The following is a 21,708-nucleotide window of genomic DNA, read 5'->3' as shown; positions in this document are numbered from 1 at the left end:
ATCTCTCGTAATGCTTCTCTTCAACAGTAGGGTATTAGCCTATGTCCTTAAATACATTATGTGTATTTAGGGACATATCACTAGTAGCATTTCTTTTGGTAAAAAAACATATCACTACATTGTGGTATATTTGTGCATGTGGGTGGGTCAAACTATGCATATCCTTCTATTCCCCTTTTTCATGGCCAGACAACAATGAAATGGGAAGAACCCTTGTGAACTGACCCATCGCCCAATCCATACTACAACAGTGAAGGAGAGCACCATAAGGAAACAGAATGGAAAGGTATGTGGGTGAATTTTTAGACTATGGTTGTTGAGTGATTCCCATGAGAATGATCACAGATGAACAAGAAATTGCAAGAATGGAGAGTCAGCAGTGATAACATGACACCTATATAGCAATTCCTTAAAGAAATCTCTTTTCAGTGACAGTATCACCCAGTATGAAAGTGTACAATACAAGCTCTCCTTGGCATGTTTGTTTTGACTCCATAAATGTAGCTTAAGTAAAATGGTGTCAGTTTGAGTTTACAGATAAGCATGCTGTGACATGTTCAGAATGAGTGCTATTTATTCATCTGTTTATATAACAGACACTCTTTCCATCTTGATAATGCAGTGGATATGCTTTAGTGTTTTTGAGGCTCAAAATAATCAATCTTTGAACCTTTCCCTTCCAGAATAAACCTTGGAGGAATGACTTCAGGATTTTGTGGGCAAGTTCATGCAAGTTTTAAAATCCTATATGGTCATTCTGATGTGGTGGTCCATGAAAATGTGTGTCACAACAATTGTGTTAATCTTGGAAGTAACACAAATCTTTTGTATACATTGATAGGACCGCTTTCACTCAGTGGTTTATGTCAGCATGGCACTGATCAAACTTTTCTGAGTTGATTAATATCCACTGATACTGACCATAGGAAGGGGCTTCCTAGAGCACAGTCAGCTTGCTCAGCCTGTCTATCTGTAAGTATAGCAGGTACCCCACTTCCCCCAGTTAGAAGCACTGTGGATGAGGCCTAAATGGATATCAATGTATGTGAAGAAGGCTCATTCCATGTGGGCATGAATCCTGTTCAACTAGGGGTGTGTGTGGTGTTTGGGTACGTTTTTGCTTTTGTTTTGCCAGAGGGGCATGAGCAATGTGTGTTTCTTGGTCTAAGGATGGGGATACCTGAGTGTATTCTTAGAAGTGTCACGACCTACTTGCAGGGTCCTCCCTAGAAGAAGGCATGCCTCAGTTGGAGGGTTGTGGAGATTTGCTGGAGGCTCCAGCCACCGGACCCTGCCCAAAGACACCAGAAGCAAAGCCTGGTCCAACTAAAGAAGACTCATTTCCTCCAAAAGAAAGGGTGCCTCAGAGGAATAACAAAGAATACTGGAAGACTAAAGAACAGCTGAGATGAAATAAACTTCTTTGACAAAAACATTCCAGCTGATGTGAATAGCTGAGTAAAAGCAGTTGGCATGAGGATGGGTGCCCACGGTACCCACAAATAAAAGAAAAAAATTAAAGAGTAAACACGTAATAAAAATCAGATGTGGCATGAGTCAAAACTGACTTCCATCCAGCCCCAAAGGTGAGTTGTTTAATTCTTAAAAGTCTGGGAATGGATTCTTGCTATTTTAGTGCCCTTTGCAAAAACGTCTAAAAGGCTCATCTTTATCACATATATGTCAAGCAACTATAGCATGTCCCCTGCATGCTGGCAATTACAGATGGGGCCAAATATTAAAACAGATTGGCTTTTTTGATGAAAATAGCTGATTCGTTAAATATTCATCCCTTCATATTTGTGGTTTCCAGAGACCCCCACAAATACGAAGGGACGGATATTTACCCATTTTTATTCATCCTTTGCAAAGATGGCAGCTGCAGCCTCCCTATCCTAAATGAAGTCGCAGCCGCCATCTTTGTAAAGGGCAGCCAGTCTATCTTTTTACATGCCGTGGATGGCTGTGGGGGGGGGGGGTAGCTGCCTTTCTGCCGCCTATCAGCTGATTGGCAGCCGGTAGGCAGAATGGTGTTTTGTTTTTGTTTTTTTAATAGGAAGGGGGTGTCAGTGGGGCTGAGGGGGTTGGAGAGGGGCTGTAGGGTGTTTTTTAAATAACCCCCCATGAATCAACAAATAACTTCGCTATTTATCACTTCATGGGGGCAACTTCACCGAAACGGTGAGTTGTCCCCATGTCTACTGGCAATAACTGTACTGAATGAGTCTGGCCAATACAAATGGATCAAAATTTATTTCCATCTTTTGAATGGTAAGTCAACATTTGCTAATTATGTATCTGGAACAGAAAGAACCTGATGTTTAAAATTTAGATGGAGTAGGAGAGTGAAATTGACAGATTTTCCATGTCTAGACTTTGGCCTTTTCTGTGGTACTATGAAGAGCCAATTCTGAAGTATTTTTTCTTTACTGGAAGAAATGTTCAGAGAATTCTTTGGGAAACAAAATGAGAAGTCTGGTGGAATTTGTTAGAGGAATTTCTCCTCTATTACATGTCATTTTGGCACACCTCATTGCTGTTACCTCACTCTACCCAAGTTGGCCTTACTCACATGTAGCTCCCCCTCCAGTTGGACACATCCTGGATATTATGACATGACAATGATGTTAAAAAAAGGCATCCTAAGATAATTGTTTTACATTTTTACTTTTGAATAATGCAGCCATGAAAGACTGCAGCTTTAGCTTGTTATCAAGAAGGAGAGCACCACACACACACACACACACACACACACACACACACACACACACACACACACACACACACAGAGAGAGAGAGAGAGAGAGAGAGAGAGAGAGAGAGGCCAATGGACTTGTAATTTGTAAATGAGATTTTTTTTTGTTTGTTTGCTTTGTGGCAAGGGATATCATCAGGTCCTGATGAAGAATTTCCAGTCAGCTCATGACCAAATTTATTTCTCTGACCTGCCTATCCAGCTCTCAATCTTACGTTCTCAATCAACAGGCCTGGTTAAAATTCAGAAGGTAATCAGCCACTTGTGTTTATGTAGCATTCTTCATGGAAAGACCTCTGACAGCTTTACAGTCGTTAAGATCAAATTTTTAAAAACTCATCTTTGTAAATACAGGGATATGCATATGCATATTAATGTTGGCTTCACTATTACCCCTGACTAGGTGTTCTTAAACACATTTTGTGCTTTTTCAGGCTATGCTAATCTTCCAAATGGAGATTCACAGAAACATAGGATAATGAAGTTGGAAGGGGCCTATAAGGCCATCAAATCCAGCTTCCTACTCAATGCAGGAATCCGAATCAAAGTATATCTGACAAATGGTTGTCTAATATCCTCTTGAACGCCTTCAGTATTGGAGTGCTCTCTGGAACAATACAATTATGTTGATTACTGCCACATAAATTACATGCACTGAATTTAATAGTGCACTTGTATCACTTGTGAATCAGAGGTACTTATGAATATTTAAGGTTCTGTACCCTCACTCAAAAAAAATTCTGAGACCATGTTCACAAAACATGGTAAGTGAAAAGGGATAAACTTTCCTGTATGATACCATTTTAGATTTTTAAAAAAATAGTTGAGCAAATAACACAAATAAATAAAGTCCAAAGTTACAAATAGGAGAAGCTTCTGAACTTTACAGAACTTTTTATCAGACAAAAAATTGGTATAAAAGAATTCTAGTTCTGGAGGACTGAGAATCTTGTCCTATTTGTAATTTTAAATCAAATCTAATCAAGGAATTGTCCAATTTCATATTTTGTTTTTATGAATCGAGAACATGGCCATTTTTTTTCATTTTTTATTAAAAACACCATGATTGAGTGTTCCTTGCATAATTATATTGTAAAATGCCCAGAGAATGCTCTAATACTACATTGTTGTTGTTGTTGTTGTTGTTGTTGTTGTTGTTGTTGTTGTTGTTGTTGTTGTTGTTGTTGTTGTTGCTGCTGCTGCTGCTGCTGCTGATGATGATGATGATGATGATGATGATGATGATGATGATGATGATGATGACTGGCCACTTTGGAGAAATCCTGCAGCCAGAGAAGAGACTTTACAAAATAAGAACTCTTGTTCTATACTCAGCAGGAAGAAATCCAAAATGTGTGGGGTGGGGAGGGGAGCTGGATTCTTACATAAATGAACAAAAAATAAAATTCTTCACCATTCCTAATTCTTCCTCATATTATATGTTTTGCCTCACCAGTTGAGAAACTTTCAACCACATCATATATCTCATGAGCAACAGTAGATAGTCAGTTCCAGTCACAGTTTTATCTTTTCATCAAGTGTTTACTTGAAGAAAGTATGGCCAGGATAGTAATATTTAATCTTGTTAAGTGTTACATTGAGCTAGAATACAACATAAATGAATAGAAAAAAAGAAATGGGAGTATTGCAGCACCTTTAACGCTAACACATTTATCTTCAGTATGAGTTTTTGTGGATTACACTCTACTCCACTCTCTGTCATATTTGATTAGCTTTCCATTGAGATTGCAGTGTGGCTGTTTTACCATCATCCCCCAGTCCCTTCCCTTCAGTAAGTCACTGTGGCTTTGGGTGATTCACTTAATATTGTTTTAGCTTATAATTTCACCTGCCTTTTTTTTTAAAAAAACCTATTGATTTTCATGAGGTGTAGAGGTTGTCATACTCTTTGTAAACTGCATAAATCTATATTTTACCCGAAAACTTGGTCCTTGCCTGCAGTTATCAGTTTACAAGCATAGAGAAAAAACCCCATCATATGAAATTAAAAATGCATTATCAGCCTATCCAGCGAAGGAATGAAATTATGGATTCGGGATAAATCAATTATTGCTGTGGAAAGTGATAGCATTCTGGGGAGAACTAGTAGGGTTGTTTGCTTGCTTTGATTGCTGTGTGAGTTATTTTCCCCAGCAAAGTTGCTTTAGAGTTGCTATTGGTTCTCTCCTGATAGAAACTCAATCTGTGCTTTAATTGAACAATCTTTGGAGGTCCAGAATAGATTTTGTTGGGGAAGAGAGATTGTGTGTAGAAAAAACATACATACACAACACACATCCTAAACAAAGAGGGTGGAAAAGCAACATACATGACAGTGATTCATTTGTGGAAAGAATATCAGCAATGTAAAATGCCTTTCACTTTACGTAAGATTATGGCTAACCCTGTTATAATTAGTGTTGGACAGTTTTATCTCCTGAGAACAATTGTATCACCAGGCTTTGTTATTTTGATGTGAAGCTCTTTCCCTTCATTCTTCACCATGATTCCCAGGTGCCTTTTTAATGTTATTTTTCATTTGGATTCTTTTGCAGCTTGCTCAGTGTAACAATCTTCCTGAAGGGTGAAGAGAGAGCATGCACAGTTTCCTGGCATAAAGATTACTTTGATCAGACTGAAGGATTTAGTTTACTTTGAAGCTATGGCTTGTGGGCTAACTCAAATATTAACAATGGCAAGAACAGACCCATTGAAATCAATGGAATCTAATTTCATTGTAACAAACAACTGAAAGTTTATTTCAGTGTGTTTGTTTTAAGAAGAACTGACAGTGGAAGGTACCCAGTGTGATGTAGTGGATAGAGTGATGGAATAGGGCTATGGAGACCAGGGAAAACTTACTAGGGGAGTGGAACTGGTAAACCCACTCCTTTAATATCTCATTTACCTGGAAAGGCCTATTAGGGTCACTATAAATCAGTTCCAACTTGATGGCATGGAACAACCATGGAAGTGACCTTCAATTTGCTTGAAAGGTTTTTAGGATGCCTGAATTGTTTCTTATGCCTTTCTCTGCCCCTACCCCCTTTTAAATGTATGTGGCTACATTGATGTGTTGACAAAACATCCTTGCTGGCCACGTACTGATCTGGGCCATTTCTTCCTATTTCTATGCTTCATTACCCTCTATGGAGGAGAACTCACAGTGCACTGCAGTGGTGGTCAAAAGACAGTTGGTGGACTGATGCTCTGTGTTTGACAGAAGTATAGCAACACTGACATTCCTGTTTGAAAATTAATATTAAGGGAATCAAACGACACCGGGTGAGAGAGGTGGGACTCCATTCCAGATACATAGGAAAGGAATCAGTTTTGGAATACACACTCAATGGAATGTTGGTTGTATTGTGTAATGAAATGAGGAACAAATATATTTCTATTTATTTATTTGTTATTGGATTTATATCCCACCCTTCTAGACAGAAGTCTACTCAGGGCGGCTCACAAAATATTGCGCACGAACAAATAAATACAACAATTAAAATCTACAATAATAATATGATCAAGATAGGAGAATAAACAACAAAAACAACAAAATATAGTAGTAGCCTCCCAGTGGGCTGGATTTGGATGTGGAGATAGCATGGAGGGGGAACAAAAAAATGGGTAATGGCCTTGCCTTGTCTGAAACCTCCCAAAAATTGATCAAAATTGATAAGGAGTAACTCGAAAACATTTTGCTGGTGTGACTGCAGCCTAAGAGCAGTTACATTTACATTTCCTATTATTCCTGGAGATCTTCTTAATTTACCAAAAATGATATTGTATGTATACTTAACTCATCTGCAAATGCAAATATACAATTTTTTGAAGGAGTGCAATATCACTTGCATCCTAGTATGCTGTTCCTTGCTTGAATTCCAGGTCAGTTTTCTATTGCGTTTAATCCTGATTTCTTAAGAAGAGACTATCGTGCATCCTTAATTTTGCTTAGTTGGCTAAACTGCAAAATGACTTAGTTCCCTCCCCCCCCCCCCCCAATTTAACCAAACTGTTGATGCCTTCACAGTCTTCATCTGTAACTGCACCTTTGGTGACCTTTTTTTCCTTGGGAACCAAGCAGCAGCACATGCCTATGATTTGCCTTTGATCAAGTGCCATGATCTTGTGAATAAATTACTGTCAGACAGATGGAGAGGGCTTTCAAGGACAGGGATGTTAAAAGGTCTAAAGCCCGGCAGAAGGAGAATAGCCATATTTAGGCACTATGTTTGAAAGTGTGGAAGAGCTCTAATCCCCCTAGGGGATGGTAGTAGCAATCAAGCTCCACTAATTTCTACCTGGAAGTACGGCAGATGTCAGCAAGTATAGTGGGAAGCACAATGGCACTCATAGGCACAATGAGTTGCAGTGGTGCTTGTAAAAACATTCAGCTGATTATGCTGCTTAAAACACTCCCATCATCGAAAGCCACACCTTATCTTTGCACTTGAACATGGGAGCACTGTAAGCTTGTTCACCTGAATGTGCGAACAAGCGTCTCTGAATAATTTCACTCTGAACACATGAAGATCTGCCTTACCTCCAGGTGGGAAGGGGGACAATGTACCTCTAAGTCGCTACCACCCATTTAACCCTTCGTACTTTCTCATGTAATATCTTGATAGGGCTAATGCCAATTTCACCTTCCAGAACAATTTGGAGGACTGTAGGAGGTGGAACAGCTTTTGTGGAAGTAACTTATGGCAATGTTAGCCTGCTGGCTAAACTGCAGAAGCCTGTACTGCAGGATTAGAAGACCAGCAGTCGTAAGATCGGATCCACGCGACGGAGTGAGCTCCCGTCGCTTTGTCCCAGCTCCTCGCCAACCTAGCAGTTCGAAAGCATGTAAATGCAAGTAGATAAATAGGTACCACCTCGGTGGGAAGGTAAAACGGTGTTCCCTAGTCATGCTGGCCACATGACAATGGAAAACTGTCTTCGGACAAGCGCGGGCTCTACGGCTTGAAAAAGAGGATGAGCACCACCCCCTAGAGTCGGACACGACTGGACTGAAAATGTCAAGGGGAACCTTTACCTTTACTGTTTTTATTACTACAACCATCTATTACACCAGCCATTCTCAACGTTTTTCTTTTTTTAGCCACAACTATGAACCCAATATGAACCCAATATAGGCCAAATCAGGATTGTATAACTCACATAACAAACCTTTTCAGGCAGTGTGTGAAGAATTTTTCCAGTCCTTCACATGTGTCAGGGCCCCCAAGGGGACATATGATCCCCACTGAGAATGGCTGATTTACACCATCACCACAGATCATTGCACAATGATTTTTATCTCAGTGTTATTTGATTTATTATTTGGGTATCACCTTGAGTGTGTGAAAACACATGTGAAGCAGAAATAGAAATCAATACATCCATAATAAATCCTTGACCAGTCCATGCAAAATAGCTTTATTTTAAAAAGAATTTGTGCGCAAAAACCCATTTTTTAGCTTAAATATTTGTTTGGGACTACTGTTTCTCATCATGCATCCACCAGAATCACCTGCATTTAGTTCTAGACGTGGTCTCCAGAAGCTGGAAATCAACAAAGTACTCTAGAGTGGTTTAAAATTAATTTGATGAGATGAAGTGTGCTTTGTGCCAACATAGCATACATGTAACCACCACATTTGAGTAGGTTTATGCATTTAACAGTTAAAGATATTTAATAAAGCAATGTTCTGAATTCCAGGCTATTTAAGTCTTTTTAAAACAATGACATTCCTCCATTTCCCTCTTTCCACTCCTCCTACTTTAAAAACCATAATGCTCTAGTGAAGCTGCAGTTCAAGACTTCAAATATTTAATAGGGCCTTTCTGTTTAATCATACCTTTCAGGATTTTTCTGGAGTTTCCTGTAGAGTTATTGGAATGAAGTTGAGCTCTTTCGATATATAGCTGAAGCTTTAGGAGAGCTGCCTCCTGTGCTCAAAGTAATACAGTTTTTAGCAAGATTGATTACAGCAGAGGAATTCAGGAATGTAAGCTATTAGTTCTTGTTCTGGGGCTGGATTTTCACTTAATGGAGCTGAATTTGCTCTCCATTCCCTAGGAGATCTAGAGAAGAAGGAGACTTGAAATGGAGCCTTCTGATGCAAGCTTGAAATGATTTTCTGTATAACTGAGTCACTCTTATTTTTCTCCAAGGGAAGCAAAAGTCCCATCAAATTAAAGGAGAAAATACATATCCTAGCCTGGTATTAGGAGCTCCAGTCTGTAGCTAAGACTCTATGTGAGAATGTTCAAAAGGTCATTTAACATGGAGCCTTGCAAATGACACATTCTCATATATAATTCAAATTAGGAATGCTCACATATATTTTGCATTCTGTATTTCAAAGCAAACAGATCCCATCTGCACCTCTTGGCCTGATGTGCAGGTTGGAATTTGCTCATTGTTTACAATTTTGCCTTTCTCAAAATTTTGAGGATGGCTCCCAGCACTGAAAAATACAGCCTGCAAAAGGTCAACGAACTCTACCCAGCTACAAGGACCAGTGATCACTGCACAAAAAAGACTAGCTAACGACACCCATCACAGTGACAGATAATCTCTCCCTCTTATCACAACAATATACCCACAACAAAAACACACTGATCACCACAATCACCCATCTCCTGAAAAAGGACAAAAGCTGATCCCACAGCTATAAATACTCAACTATCCAAACAAACTGTACAAGAGCACAGACAGAGTTCCTACTCCTGTCCTCTGAAGATGCTGGCCACAGAGACTGGCGAAACGTTAGGAAGAACAACCTTCAGAACATGGCCAACGAGCCCGAAAAACCTACAACAACCATAACATGGTGCCCTGCTTCTGTTCCATGTACAGAGTTCAACTGGAATGGCAGTTGAATCTTATTTCAACTGTGTTGATGGGATAATGTTTTCCTCCACATCTGAGGCCGCAGACTCATTTGAGGTGAATGGGATAGGCAGTTCTGTTCTCAGGGAAAGTTCATGATTGAGACCTTGTATTTTTCTCAGCTACCTTGGTAATGAAGCACTGATGTCTGTCTTCCAATGGAGGAACTTGGAGTGGGGTGGAGGTGAGGAGAAACAGCTGAAAATGTTGTTGCCACTGCTCACACTGTCTGTTCCAACTTGTGCTTGGTATTCTCTTCCCAGTTAGCGAGGGCTTGTAATTGCAGAACAAAAATAGATTGAACCATCCATCCCTAATTAAAATGCACCTGTTGTCCTGACATGTCATATCTTTATCGTATCTTTTATTTGCTATATTTATATCTTCCCTTTCCTTCAGTACGTTAAAAGATGGCATGTACAATTCTCTTTCCCTTTCCTCCAAGGAGCTGAAGGTGGCGTATATGATTTTCTTTCCTTGCGGGCTAGTTTAGGTGGACAGAGTCTAGCTAGTCCGGGGCCAATAAGTGAGTTTCATGTCTGAGTTGGGACTTCAACACGGGTCTTCCAAATCCCACTACAGCACTTTAACTGTTACACCCCCATAATCATAATCACAATCATAATCTCATAACTGGAAATGGGAATGATAAAAAGGAAATTAGTGTACGAACCCAGGAATTCTGTTGGATTTGAACAAAGATCCAACTGCTGTAGTATCCTGTACTTAGTAGTACCTACAGACAATTCTGAGCAGCTTGCAAGCAGGAATATGATCACAGCTCTTCTCTTATTTGCATCCTACTTCAAGTGCACTGATGCCGAACATGAAGGTTCCAAACTGTGATCATGGTTGACTCCATTTGGTAGTGCTGTGCAACCCCTTTCTAAGCTAAATGCACCTAAGCTATGCCAGTACCATCTTCTCATACTAAATTATGTTAAAATATTGGAAGGCATAGCAACATAGCATTCCAATCAATCTGTACCATGAATGGAAACTGTGTGGCCTAGGAATTATACACAAGGCATAAGGGACCCTTTTAAATGCAAGTCCTGGTTGTCTTATCTGAAAGAATATCTTAAAGCCATGTGGGTTTTGGGGGAGCAGAATGTTACAGTATACAGTGGTGCCTCGCATAGCGAGGTTAATCCATTCCGGATTAACCTTCGCTATGGCGAAACATCGCTGAATGGGACAGAAAAGCCCATCGTTTAATACGTTCCAAATGGGCCGAAAACTCACCATTCAGCAATGCTTCCTGGGTCGGGCAGCCATTTTCGCACCCTCGTTAAGTGAGGGCAGGGCGCGGAAATGCTGCGTGTGGCCATTTTGGGGCTTCCGGCGGCCATTTTGGAGCCGCTGAACAGCTGATCGTCGGGCTTCGTTTTTCGAAACGCTTACCGATCTTCGCAAAGTGAGTTTTGCCCATAGGGGCCATCGGTATGCGATCGCATTTGCGATTGCTGAGACCCCATCGCTATGCGATTTCGTCATTATACGGTGCGCTTGTTAAGCGAGGCACCACTTATATGTAATCACTTTTCTATCGGATGTGCCCCCCCACCTAGATTACTGAGTCCCTGAGAGTTGATACTTCAGCAGTGAGACCCCTACTTGCAGATTAACTGCACCTTCCCTATATAGGAAAAAGCCTCCCTCATCTCTGCCTGCCTATGTGGAGGCTGTTGGGTCTCTCTGCTCCCTGTCACACTGCCTCAGTGTTCCTTGAGTCCACCAACTAATGAAGTTGGCGTGTGACAGTACCGCTAAAATAGTATCAATGAAACAGGTCAGCATGTGATTCAATCACTTGGTCATTTGTACCTGCCTGGTCCCAGAGAGTTAGTTCTTCATCACACAATGACCTGACATGAGGACTGAGGGGAATAAAAGGTGAAGGAAACAGTGTGGGGATTTCTGCCATTTTCTTATGGCTTGTCTGCTAGTGTTGCACAGTTGGGAAGACATTGAACAGTTGCTCTTTTTACCCCGTTCTCCTACTGTTATCCTTTCACATACTCTGACTCCTTCTCCACTATGTTTCAGAGTTGCAGCAAGGTTTGCCTGAAGTAACATTTCACAAGAGATAATACATCAATGATTTGTCACTGCATTCCTTAGCAATGTTTGTATTTATATAGCATCTTTGGATGAGAAGAGCACTTATAGTACATTATTTACGTATAAGACAATCTTGTTTGGATTGTTCCTTAGAAGGCAAATGTTATGATCACACACACAAACCCCAAATTTCAGTTGGTGTGTAAGAGAGTTGGTCATTACTAAAGCTGTATAGTTCATGGTAGAAGTGAAATTTATACTGGAGACATTTTGAGTCACAGCTTGGTCATTTAATCACAGTACCATACTAGCTCTGAATTTAGACTAAAAGGAAGCTTTAAGGCAAATTTGGAGGTTCCTGCCTGAGAAAAGATCTGAGGAATTTTGAGGAAATCAAAAAAGACATTTGACAAAGGGTCCTGAAACTGCTCAGTGGGATTCCACGCAATCCCTGCCTGCTGTAGGGATGATAATAAATGTAGGCAGAATATGTGATGATAAGAGAATTAAGGTGATGGGTGAGTTGGTTTGCACGCTGAATTTGCATGATAGGTTCATTTAAGGTCAAGAAACTTTATCCTGCAGGTCTGACAGATAAACAGCCCTGAAGGCATTTCACCTTTCTTTGCACTGCCTTGATTCACTTGCCTAAACCATCCTGATTATTTATTGAACTACTCGTTGCCTGAGGACAACCACTGCTACATAGTGAATCTTGTTCATTCTCTCTCTCTGATCATGGCACACTATCACCAGTAACAGAATACAGATATTGACTGGATCTCTGATTCGTTCTTACTGGGCTCCATCTTTATACCGTGAGAAACCACAGCAAGTGAGTTTCGACATTGATTCAACTTATGAAGAAGGCTGGGAGAAGCAAACAACATGTTCCTTTGTCAAGGATGAAAAGCCCTTTTGTTTTGTCAATGTTCATTTGTTGATGAGATTTTTATATAGTGCATCATTTATATCAGGTAAACAATATTCAGTTATCTAGTTCAATTCTTAAAATAACTTCTATTTTTTGCCAAGCTTTACAGAGCAAAGGGCAGCCTGAATTTTGACAACACCAATGACAGCAGTCAAGACGGTCTGCAGGATACCATCATCTACTGATAACTATTCACAGAGTGAATTATTTCCTTCAACCAATAGGGATTACATATAACTTGACCTCAGATGACATTTTTGTTTTTTACTGTTAAGTTACATCTGATTTGTTATCTCCAGAATTGGGTTTTTAAGATATGTGAGATGTTTAAGGAGTGGTTTCATTAGTGAAAACATAACCCAGTGAATTTACATGGCTGAAAAGGGATTTGAATCCAGGTCTCCTAGGTCCTAATCTGTCACTCTGTCTACAGTGCCAAACTGATAGTTTGACATTTTTATTAGTGCTCCCCATCTATAATGTTTCTCTATGCCTCTTCTTCACACCAACTGATGAGTCTATGTGCTTCAGTAAAAGCATTAACAGGTCTCTGAAATACCAACAGACTTTGTGAAGATACCAACAGACTCAGAAGTAGAGACTCCCTGTCATCTCTCATACCAGTACAGATTGATAAAACCTGCACACTTACCAGTGATTCATTCACTGCAAGTGAGACTCAATCAATGCTGACAATTTACATTTCAGAAGAATTGTGTCCCCAATGGAAATGTAATTCTTGCTCATTGTCTTTAAGTAGGAGGATGAAGCTCTACAACATCTTAGTCTTTGCTGGCAAGGATTGCAGCAAATTTCCTACAACTTCAAATAGAGTTTTTGCATTGTCAATAATGGTGATTTTTGCAAAACTGCTGTTACTGTGTATTCGCGAAGTCTTTCACGGCCGGGATCTAATGGTTGTTGTGGGTTTTTCGGGCTCTTTGGCCGTGTTCTGAAGGTTGTTCTTCCTAACGTTTCACCAGTCTCTGTGGCCGGCATCTTTAGAGGACAGCACTCTGTGCTCTGATATAGTTGGCTTAGGAGTGCTGTTACTGTGCCCAAATGCAGCAAGCTTCCATGAATTAGTATCACTGCTGCTTTATTTAACAATCTGAAACACTGAGTGTGTTACTAGTCTCTTGTTGTGCAGTCATCCAGTTCATCTATGCTTGCTCAGAGTGTGTGTGTTCAATGCATCAAAGGGTGTAACTATATAGTGGAGGGGAAGGTAAATTGATCTGCTGTGACATTGCACCTGGGAAGTTTGGTTTCCCTGTGTTAATTTGCCTCAGCCAGCTACACAGGAGTCAATGGAGAAAAGGGAGGAAACTGGTAATCAGCTTTGTTTGCAGCTTGTTGAGGTAGTTCTTCTCTGACCATCCAGATTTGCTGGAGGTACAGTTATAGCAAAACTACCATAGCAAGCTGGGGGGGGGGGGGAAGGATGATTGACAACTTGCATTTCTCTTCTGCTCTCCTCTTTCCCTTTGGACACCTAGTTGCACTAGTGCTAGGACAGCAAAACTTTAAAAGAAAATGAAGAAAGAAATTGACTGGAAAGGGGTGAGGAAAACAAGCAGACCCAGGCACCGGATTTGGTAAGGAGAGGATTCAAATGACAGCCACTTTCTCCAGCCTGGACTCTCTCACAGCTGTCTGGCTTGAAACAGAACAACTACACCCCCCTGTAACGTTCAGCCCTGCCCTCACCTGTCCGTCACAGCTGGGCACTGGAACAGCAGCCAATGAGGGGACAGAAGGTGGTCTAAAGGGGGAGGAGCTGGGATATAAAGGGTTGTGTATGGTGTTTGAGTTTTCAGTTTGAGAGATAGATTGAAATGAGAGTTTAAAAGTGATTGTTAGTAAGAATGAGAGAGCCTGTCAGTGAGAAAAGGTCTGTAAGAGCTAGTGTCTGAGAAACAGTGATTGATTAATTGATTTTACAACGGTGATTTACTACTTTTATTTCTTGTAATCAATGAACCCATTATTTGTTTTCAAAGTTACACTTGTCCTTTTATGATTCTTTAAGGATAAGTTGGTGCAGCAGAGATTTTACAGTAAAGTAGCAACCACTCTGTGAAGTGTGAGGGTGGCTGTTACACCCCCCATCCCATCAACAAAAGGGATCACACCATCTGAACTGATGTGAATACATTCACTGTCAAAAACGTAGAAGCCCCAATGGTAGAGGAAAAAACCTCTACTCATCCCTAACTTATGTTGGGGGTGAAATGCCAGTCTGATTTGCACTAACTTTTACATTATGTAGTCAACAGAACATAACAATGTTTCAATCCCAGAGCACTGTCTCCTAATACTGGATCATAGCCTTAGGTGTGTAGTAAAATATAAGACTAGACCAAAAGTTTTTAATGAAGACTTTTCAACAGAACATGTTCTGGGATAGGGGACCATTTTCTGTATTTTGCAATTTGAAGCGGGAATTTCAAGGAAAGAGGATGATAGTCACATGCGCTCCCCTGAACTTCATTCAGCTAATGGCTGCATCCCTGTGTCAACCACTACACAGTGATCAGAAGAACACTACATAAGAATATAACATTTTTGCCAGGGAATTGAAGAGGGGGAACCCATCCCAAATCCAAATTGTTACTGAGTAGGTACTTGAGATCATCCTCCATGTTATCCTCCCCATTTGCCAAAGTTCATGAAATGTCACTCCAGTTTCATCACCTGTAAAATGAGGACAGAAAATGGGAGTGGTATTAAAAAAGTTTGGCCCACCCCCCAAAATGTGATCACTTTTTTAAAAAAACCTGTGACCAGTAGATCTTCTATACCCAGTTTTTGTGTCTGTTTTAGTGTACATATTGGTGTACTCTGTCCTTCAATCTCAAGCCTTTGTTATTATGACAGTATAAAGTAGGATTGCTGAACCCTGAATAGACTCCTAAAGAATCGGCTTTCCTAAATAAGAATTCTAAAGAGAGAGAAAAGCAGAGCAAGATGGTAAAGAAGTTCTTAAAATATCCCTTTCTCCTTTTTATATCTTTCCAATTCTTACTATAGCAGGCTACCATCAAGGTAATGCATATAAATCTATATAATTGCTGTTGTTACATGTGAACCCACTGCTGTGCCAGCTGTCCACATATTGCACTCATTACTATAGATGAGACAGCCTGAACCTGGACTGTCTGGCTAGTTAGCTGGAAAGAAAGATCTTCTTGATGGCAGCCATTAGGTGACCAGACTAATTGTACAGGGCAGCAAAAATGTGTGCTCCATATTTTTCTAATAGGAGGTATGCTGTCTTAGATCATGAAACATATACTAAGCTTCAGAGAGTTTTTCAAAACAACACTGTCCTTTAATACATTAGTTGGTATGGTACTGTTAAGAAAAGGCATAAACAACATTTATTCTCTAATTAGAAACTTGCTTTCCTATTATACCTTTCTACATGGTAAAGGTCAGAACCTGTCTGACAAAATGTCAGATAAACAGTGGGTTATAAAATGATTAATATCTGAAAAGCTGTGTTAATTGTTCCACACATAAACGTATGTATTAATCAATTAAATTGAATCAACTTACTTTTATTGAGATAAACAGCAGATGTCTTTCTTATACAGCAGAACCCAGATATAGGCCTACATCCAATTGTTATTCCTAGCTAGAATAAATCCACTGAATGAGTCGGACCTTGGTAAGACAACATTTATAGAGGTTCCATTGATTCAGTGGGTCTACTTGAGCTGGAAGTCATAATTGGATTTAGGCTATATTGTTTATTGTGCTTTTATAATTCTTCCGCTCAGATGTTAACTTTATATATTCAGTGTCAACACACACACACACACACACACACACACACACACACACAGAGAGAGAGAGAGAGAGAGAGAGAGAGAGAGAGAGAGAGAGAGTTTGCTTGTTTACATTTATTTATATATTCTTAATTCTAAATTCTTAATTCTTAATTCTTAATTCTTAATTCAATCCTTCATGGGATTAATTCAATCCTTCATGGATTGCTGCCTTGTCGTGGCGAAGGGGCTTGAGTAACTCAGAGAAGCTATGGGCTATGCCGTGCAGGGATACCCAAGACGGACAGGACATAGTGGAGAGTTCCGACTAAACGCAATCCACCTGGAGTAGGAAATGGCAAGCCACTCCAGTATCTTTGCCAAGAACGCCCCATGATCAGAAACAAAAGGCTAAAAGATATGACGCTGGAAGATGGGCCCCTCAGGTCGGAAGGCGTCCAACATGCTACTGGGGAAGAGTGGAGGACAAGTACAAGTAGCTCCAGAGCTAATGAAGTGGTTGGGCCAAAGCCGAAAGGACGCTCAGCGGTGGACGTGCCTGGAAGTGAAAGGAAAGTCCAATGCTGTAAAGAAAAATACTGCATAGCAACCTGGAATGTAAGATCTATGAACCTTGGGAAGCTGGAGGTGGTCAAACAGGAGATGGCAAGAATAAACATCGACATCCTGGGCATCAGTGAACTAAAATGGACAGGAATGGGCGAATTCAGCTCAGATGATTATCATATCTACTACTGTGGGCAAGAATCCCGTAGAAGGAATGGAGTAGCCCTCATAGTCAACAAAAGAGTGGGGAAAGCTGTAATGGGATACAATCTCAAAAATGATAGAATGATGTCAATACGAATCCAAGGCAGACCATTCAACATCACAATAATCCAAGTTTATGCACCAACCAGCATTGCTGAGGAGACTGAAATTGAACAATTCTATGAAGATTTACAACACCTTCTAGAACTGACACCAAAGAAAGATGTTCTTCTCATTCTAGGGGACTGGAATGCTAAAGTAGGGAGCCAAGAGATAAAAGGAACAACAGGGAAGTTTGGCCTTTGAGTTCAGAACGAAGCAGGACAAAGGCTAATAGAGTTTTGTCAAGAGAATAAGCTGGTCATCACAAACACTCTTTTCCAACAACACAAGAGGCGACTCTATACATGGAAATCACCAGATGGGCAATATCGAAATCAGATTGATTATATTCTCTGCAGCCAAAGATGGAGAAGCTCTATACAGTCAGCAAAAACAAGACCTGGAGCTGACTGCGGTTCTGATCATCAGCTTCTCATAGCAAAATTAAAGCTTAGACTGAAGAGAGTAGGAAAAACCACTGGGCCACTCAGGTATAATCTAAACCAAATCCCCTATGAGTACACAGTGGAAGTAAAGAACAGATTTAAGGAACTAGATTTGGTGGACAGAGTGCCTGAAGAACTTTGGATAGAGGCTCGTAACATTGTCCAGGAGGCAGCAACGAAAATCATCCCAAAGAAAAGGAAATGCAAGAAAGCAAAGTGGCTGTCCAACGAGGCCTTAGAAATAGCAGAGAGGAGAAGGGAAGCAAAATGCAAGGGAGATAGGGAAAGTTACAGAAAATTGAATGCAGACTTCCAAAGAATAGCAAGGAGAGACAAGAGGGCCTTCTTAAATGAACAATGCAAAGAAATAGAGGAAGATAACAGAAAAGGAAAGACCAGAGATCTGTTCAGGAAAATTGGAGATACTAGAGGAACATTTTGCGCAAAAATGAACATGATAAAAGACAAAAATGGGAGGGACCTAACAGAAGCAGAAGACGTCAAGAAGAGGTGGCAAGAATACACAGAGGAATTATATCAGAAAGATTTGGATATCCCGGACAACCCAGACAATGTAGTTGCTGACCTTGAGCCAGACATCCTGGAGAGCGAAGTCAAGTGGGCCTTAGAAAGCCTGGCTAACAACAAGGCTAGTGGAGGTGATGGCATTCCAGTTGAACTACTTAAAATCTTGAAAGATGATGCTGTTAAGGTGCTACATTCAATATGCCAGCAAGTTTGGAAAACTCAACAGTGGCCAGAGGATTGGAAAAGATCAGTCTACATCCCAATCCCAAAGAAAGGCAGTGCCAAAGAATGCTCCAACTACCGTACAATTGCACTCATTTCACACGCTAGCAAGGTTATGCTCAAAATCCTCCAAGGTAGGCTTCAGCAGTATGTGGACCGAGAACTCCCAGAAGTACAAGCTGGATTCCGAAGAGGCAGAGGAACTCGAGACCAAATTGCTAACTTGCGCTGGATTATGGAGAAAGCCAGAGAGTTCAAGAAAAATATCTACTTCTGCTTCATTGACTATGCGAAAGCCTTTGACTGTGTGGACCACAGCAAACTATGGCAAGTCCTTAAAGAAATGGGAGTGCCTCACCACCTTATCCATCTCCTAAGAAACCTATATGTGGGACAGGAAGCAACAGTCAGAACTGGTCATGGAACAACTGAGTGGTTCAAAATTGGGAAAGGAGTACGGCAAGGCTGTATACTGTCCCCCAGCTTATTTAACTTATATGCAGAATACATCATGCGGAAGGCTGGACTGGAAGAAACCCAAGCCGGAATTAAGATTGCCGGAAGAAATATCAACAACCTCCGATATGCAGATGATACCACTCTGATGGCAGAAAGTGAGGAGGAATTAAAGAACCTTGTAATGAGAGTGAAAGAGGAGAGTGCAAAAAACGGTCTGAAACTCAACATCAAAAAAACTAAGATCATGGCCACTGGTCCCATCACCTCCTGGCAAATAGAAGGGGAAGATATGGAGGCAGTGTCAAATTTTATCTTCCTGGGCTCCATGATCACTGCAGATGGAGACAGCAGCCCTGAAATTAAAAGACGCCTTCTTCTTGGGAGGAAAGCGATGACAAATCTTGACAGCATCTTGAAAAGCAGAGACATCACCTTGCCAACAAAAGTCCGAATAGTCAAAGCTATGGTTTTTCCTGTCGTGATGTATGGAAGTGAGAGCTGGACCATAAAGAAAGCAGACCGCCGAAGAATTGATGCCTTTGAATTGTGGTGCTGGAAGAGGCTCTTGAGAATCCCCTGGACTGCAAGGAGAACAAACCTATCAGTTCTAAAGGAAATCAACCCTGACGGCTCACTGGAAGGACAGATCCTGAAGCTGAGGCTCCAGTACTTTGGCCATCTCATGAGAAGAAAAGAGTCCTTGGAAAAAACCCTGATGTTAGGAAGGTGTGACGGCAAGAGGAGAAGGGGACGACCGAGGATGAGATGGCTGGACAGTGTCTGCGAAGCAACCAACATGAACCTGACACAACTCCAGGAGGCAGTAGAAGACAGGAGGGCCTGGCGTGCTCTGGTCCATGGGGTCACGAAGAGTCGGACACGACTAAACGACTAAACACACAATTCATTTTCTTATTTCTTTTCACAGACCAGAAAGCAGCTCACAACAGTTTAAAACCATAATACAATATGAAACCAACATTCGGTTAAAAAGAATTAAAAAACACAACACAGGTAAGAATTCAGAGCCCACAGAAACACAGAAATCAGAAACCATAGATAAAACAACCTGACAAAAAACACCAAACACTTAGCAAGTAAAAGTGGCTGGAATAGAAATAGGCTGTGGGATGCACTTCCCCAAGTGGCCAGGTTGGCCTCTCATTGTTGTCCTTCCATTGGCAGGCAAAGATCTTTCTTTTCAGTTGAGACTTTAATAGATTTGGATAAAGAAGAGCTATTAATGTGTATGCTCACTCGCTCCCTTCCCCCTCCCTTTATGTACCCAACCATATTTTACAGTATTTATTTATTTATTTGAAATATTTTTACCCTGACTTTCTCCTTGATAAGGACCAAAGGCAGCTTACAACAATGAAAAAAAAATTAAAATTGAAAACAATGATTATGCAACAGTGGTTAACATCATTAAAAAATAATATCTAAACTGCAAACAATAATAAAGAGGCATCTTACATAATTAACAGGCAATGTTAAGGTAAAGATCAATAAGTATACTTTTTTTTTAAAAAAAAATTGCCACTATGAGAAATGGAAAACATAAAAATGGAAAACACAAGTAGTACTAAAAAATCCAATTTAAGTAATAATGCATAGCAATCTATCTAAAAATCACACACAGATAGCTGGTTTGCCTGAATAGAAGGGTCTTTGCCTGCTTGCAGTTGGATAGCAGTCTGGCCTCTTGTGGGGAGGAGTTCCAAAGTCTCGGAGAAGCAACAGAAAAGGCATTTTCTTGTTTCTCCATCAAACATACGTGTGAAGGTGACAGGATCAAGTGTAAAAGTATTCGCGCTTTTAAATAGAGAGATTGAAGAGAAGGCAGGCAGCAAGGAAGAGGACAGGGAGAAAGAGTGTTTCAAGAAGAAGATGGCAGATAGATGTTGGGCTAATTGGCTGCCAGCTTTCTTAATTTATGCTGGCACCATATTTAAAGCATACCCAGACAGGGCCTTAGCCCTTCTGCAATATCTTGACCTTATTTATTGAGCTTATGTGGACTTTCCAGGTCCCACTTGGTTGCTTTACGACCAGGGTTTTAGGATGATGGCTGCAATTAACCCCCAGATGTGTTTTGACAGTGGGCACTTGATTCAGAGGTCAGTTACTCTGAATTCTCCCCGTGTTTCAGTGGGCCAAGGGGTTCAACCCCGCCTGATTTGCTGGGAGTTCAACCAAAAAGTTTTCTGCAACCGTAAGCCATGCAGATTCCAGCATGTGTTCTCCTTATGTGGGGGCAATCACAGTACAATATCCTGCTTCCGAGGTCGCCCCAGAGCAGGCAGAGACAAAGACGGAGGTGGACCAAAGAGGCCAACCGTGGGTCCAGCCCAGTCTGCAAAAGGGCCCCAGTCCAATTAATGTCGCAGTACTGGAGGCCTGGCTGCAGCTTTACTCTGATCGTGAAGCCGCTAGTTATTTGTTAAGTGGCTTTACAGTGAGATTCAGAAGCCCTGTGCAGGGTAATAGATTTGCAACTTTGGCTAGTAATTTAAAGTCTGTCAGAGGTATGGAGGACGTAGTGAGACGGAAGATTCAGAAAGAGGTGAATGAAGGGAGGGTCACAAAACTAAGAGTGAATCTTAGTAGTAAAATAGTAAAATTTTATTGCTTTCTAAAGCAGAAACTTGCTAACACCTAGAATTTGTGTACAGTGGGTCTCTACATAATCAAACAAGTACCCTTTTATAGCTATGAATGGAAAGTGCCAAAATAAACAACTGAGCATGTGAAGGAATGTATAAAATAAAATA

The 21,708-nt window shown here is 40.7% G+C and overlaps 2 long non-coding RNA genes across 2 annotated transcripts in view; both read left to right on the top strand.

The window, feature by feature from the left end:
- Positions 1–21,708, top strand: part of LOC144588346 (uncharacterized) — a 497,164-nt gene that overhangs the window by 368,161 nt on the left and 107,295 nt on the right. The gene's annotated exons all lie outside the window — the stretch shown is intronic.
- On the top strand, positions 380–19,941 carry LOC110086011 (uncharacterized). The gene is made up of 3 exons (XR_012084873.2): positions 380–1,586; positions 2,883–3,005; positions 19,863–19,941. It is a non-coding gene; the product is annotated as an uncharacterized LOC110086011 (long non-coding RNA).

The sequence above is a fragment of the Pogona vitticeps genome, chromosome 3 (genome assembly GCF_051106095.1).
Source record: "Pogona vitticeps strain Pit_001003342236 chromosome 3, PviZW2.1, whole genome shotgun sequence".
In the NCBI taxonomy this organism is placed as follows: domain Eukaryota; kingdom Metazoa; phylum Chordata; class Lepidosauria; order Squamata; family Agamidae; genus Pogona; species Pogona vitticeps.
Note: the sequence above shows the minus strand (reverse complement) of the source record. Positions and strands in the feature narration are given on the sequence as shown.